Source organism: Pseudoliparis swirei, chromosome 20 (genome assembly GCF_029220125.1).
Source record: "Pseudoliparis swirei isolate HS2019 ecotype Mariana Trench chromosome 20, NWPU_hadal_v1, whole genome shotgun sequence".
Lineage (NCBI taxonomy): Eukaryota > Metazoa > Chordata > Actinopteri > Perciformes > Liparidae > Pseudoliparis > Pseudoliparis swirei.
Window position 1 is genome coordinate 1,464,965 of NC_079407.1, and position 3,992 is coordinate 1,468,956.

At 39.0% G+C, this 3,992-nt stretch overlaps 1 long non-coding RNA gene across 1 annotated transcript; it reads left to right on the plus strand.

The window, feature by feature from the left end:
* The first annotated feature begins 319 nt into the window (after positions 1-319).
* Positions 320-1,109, plus strand: LOC130211142 (uncharacterized). The gene is made up of 2 exons (XR_008834940.1): positions 320-486; positions 649-1,109. It is a non-coding gene; the product is annotated as an uncharacterized LOC130211142 (long non-coding RNA).
* The last annotated feature ends 2,883 nt before the right edge of the window (positions 1,110-3,992 follow it).

A 3,992-nucleotide genomic window follows, 5' to 3' on the forward strand; every position in this document is an offset into this window, starting at 1 on the left:
ATAAAGAATAAAGAATTAAACCTGGATATGTTAGCGACAGTGGTGACGACGGGAAGTTTAATATTCATGTACACAGCAAGAATCACCTTCTCACTTAATCGTTGCATTGTTTGATGCAACACAGTTAATCAACATGTAATTAAATAACTATTTCACACTTTCATTAATTATTCAGAATGGTTAACTGAAGATATTGAAATGTGTGAAAGTAAGTTAGTCTGGGGGGGCGGGGAAAATATTTGTTTATCAAGAATCTGAAAATGTCTATTTTGCAATAACAGAATCACAGAATCGAGAGAATCTGGACAGAAATCAACAACCGGGTCAACTACCCATTGAAAGCTACATTGGTCCAACTGGTGGATCAGGAGGAGCTGGACATGGAGGACCAGATGACTCGGTTCTGTGTGTCATCTTTGACATGCCAGTTGGCCCAGATCGGTGTTAACCGACCTGTGCAAGCATGGAATGCACACAGGATTCCTGGTATGTCTTCGGGTTGGTCTTTCAAGCCTTTTTTAATGTGAATAATTATTTTCAAAATGTTTTGCTATTGAATGTTTCTTAAACATGTTTAATCAAATACTAGAAGGAGCATGTTGCAATACATGGCATGGTTGTGACAGCCACATTGAATTATTATTACAGGGAGGGGGATCCCAAATGACTTGGCCAGAGATGGATGCCCAAAGAAGCTGTCGACAGACCTTTTGCCAAATGCATCTGTGGCTGCAGACTGGTACGACCAGGAAGTGGGCTCACTGACAGTGTCAGACTTTGCCACCAACCCATTTCCAAGTTTACAGGACCAGGAAGCTGCAGTGAGGGGATTTGCTCTGCAGTGCCCTGATACAAGTGTACTGCTGGACAATGCAGTGAATAATCTGCCACAACCGTTCAAAGATGGACTCAAAGGCCTCATCGACATCTCAAGGAGAAATTGTCAACGCTGATGTTTTTTTGTGTGTCTAAGTTGTTCTTGTCTGTGCTTTTTAATTGGTTCAACTGACGGAATGTTTTTTTCTTTTCTTCAAATGTTGGGGGTCTAAAGGGAGAAATATGTTCTTTTTGAATAAACACTTCTGTTGTCTTCAAAGTCTGGCACGAATTTCATTTGTAATCTGTAATGGGAAAGTCTGGACCTGTAACACCAACTATTGATCGTGACACGGTGTGTTGACCCCCTGCCAGTGTGAGTAAGGCACTGGAAGATGGCTTGTTCAGTGACCTCTGACCTAGGTAACAAACGTACACCCCAAAATATACACACACAAGACGGTTGCAGCCGGTTTCGGGCGGTGAAGCCATGATAACTTCATACATCAGCCACCATTGTATCACTTGTTTCAGGCTCATAAGTCGGTCTCCCTGACAGCCAGGTATCACAGAATTGGACCCAGTGTGAAGATTTCCCACTGGAGGAGGACCCCGATGTGGTTGGGAACCTCGCTTGTTTATGAAGGGCAGCTTAAGGACCCTGACACCCTCAGTTTGGATGTCAATCTGACACCTATTGCTTCACTAAGAACACAGCTGATGTCTGAGCACTACAATCAAACAGCAGGAACAAACATCAATGATAAACAATCTGAGCCAACCTATAAATCACATCATACTAAACACCATTTTGACCTGAGCTTGTAGCAGGTATAAAGCTTCAGTGAAGCTCAGTCAGGACGGTTCATACATCTGACATTCACTTTTCATTTGGAACAGCTCTTGGAAGGCAAAACTTTGATGATGTAAATCATGCGAGCAGATTAACTGCAGATGGAAGAATCAGAGGAATTGAGATCCAGCAATACAATTCAAATATAAGAATGTAATCCTAATGCAATGCTACCACTAATTCTGAAGGCTCCTCTTTAGGGAGTAGTTAACTTGTGCTTGACATAAAGAATTAGAAAATACCAAAGATTGTCTTTCTTTACGAATCTAGAAGTGTGCAGATGTCATTGGATCAGATATAAGTACATGTGAGCTGCTGCTCTGAGCTAAACAAGGCCATGACCTGTTGCTCTGAGATAAACCTGTTACTATTAGCTAAACAAGGTCATGACTTGCTGCTCTGAGCTAAACAAGGTCATGACTTGCTGCTCTGAGATAAACAAGGCCATGACCTGTTGCTCTGAGCTAAACCTGTTGCTATTAGCTAAACAAGGTCATGACTTGATGCTCTAAACTAAAGAAGGCCATGACCTGTTGCTCTGAGATAAACCTGTTGCTATTAGCTAAACAAGGTCATGACCTGCTGCTCTATAAGCTAAACAAGGCTCTGAGCTGAATATGGCTTATCTAAATGTACATGCAGAGATATAGCCATAGGGGCCTACGGCTAAACACAGGCAACAACGCCAATCACTACTATAAACTATGTGAGACATGTTAGAGATGTGAGGAGCTGTGCTCTCCATGTTTCACTCTGATACAATAACTCATGGAGTCAGCTCCTCAAAACATGTTCACAACACAGAGCTCCATCCTTCTGGAGACCAGAGGACTACATGATGATGATGTGATGTAGTCAGAGGAGTAAAGACACTGACAGCAGAGTCACAACAGAACAGGTTACATGTTTATGATGATTTAGTTTATTTCGATCAGCAAAATATACAACAATCATAATTCAACAAAAGAAGAAAGTGGCTGACCGAAAGGGTCGAGGCTGAAGCTAACGAGCTTATAAGTGCCCTAACCTATGATTTCTCGAAAAAACTTATTTCAAAGAATCATATATATATATATACACACATACATACGTATACATACATATACACACACATACAGGACTGTCTCAGAAAATTAGAATATTGTGATAAAGTTCTTTATTTTCTGTAATGCAATTAAAAAAACAAAAATGTCATGCATTCTGGATTCATTACAAATCAACTGAAATATTGCAAGCCTTTTATTCTTTTAATATTTAATAATTTTTTAATTGCATTACAGAAAATAAAGAACTTTATCACAATATTCTAATTTTCTGAGACAGTCCTGTATATACATATAAACACACACACTATACATACACACACATGCATATAAACATAAAACGAAAAACAAAACAAAAAACGTGTCCCCATTAACCGTTGATGTAATGATGATGTAGTAATGAAGGTTACAGGTGAAGCACAGGTGGTGCTGTGACTGGGTGCTAACTGAACGCTGCTTAATAAGAAAAACTCAACTGTCTCTTTATTTTTCAATTGTCAATATGTATTGCCTCGTGGTCATCATATCCTCACTCTTCCATGTGGGAATGTTTAGTTCCAAAATGACCCAAATAAAACAAGTAAATACATGATGTATACAACTATGCTGGAAATTAACCATGAACATAAATATCAGAGGAAATAAACGGCATTAAATACATATGTATCAATAACAGGTATACTGCCATCTACCGGTATAAAGGTGAACCGTTTACTCTGCGGTGGAAATATAGTCTCTGCACAGAAACATTACTTTGATTAATCTACATTAGGAACTGTGTTGCATCAAACAATGCAACGATTAAGTGAGAAGGTGATTCTTGCTGTGTACATGAATATTAAACTTCCCGTCGTCACCACTGTCGCTAACATATCCAGGTTTAATTCTTTATTCTTTATATTGACTAATTAATATTATTCTAACGTTACCCTGCTATGTGTTTGCATCGTTAAAATATCCACGTTTAATTATTTATTCTTTATATTGATTAATTAATATTCTTCTAAGGTTAATCCGAATATGTATCACTGGCTTTTATTTTGACTTCATTTTAAGCACTTCCGTTCTGTCGTTTTTGGTTTCAGACAGCAGAAACGAAATACGGAGGTGGTATTCCGTTTGTCCGTTTTTGGTTTTCAAATGGAAAACGAAAAAACCACGTGATTTCCGTATTCCGTATTTGGAATGAAACGAAAAAACAAACTAACATTATGTACACGGACCCCTTTGGTATGATACTTCACCATCTCCAACCTGGCAACACGGAGCACCTCGCCGCC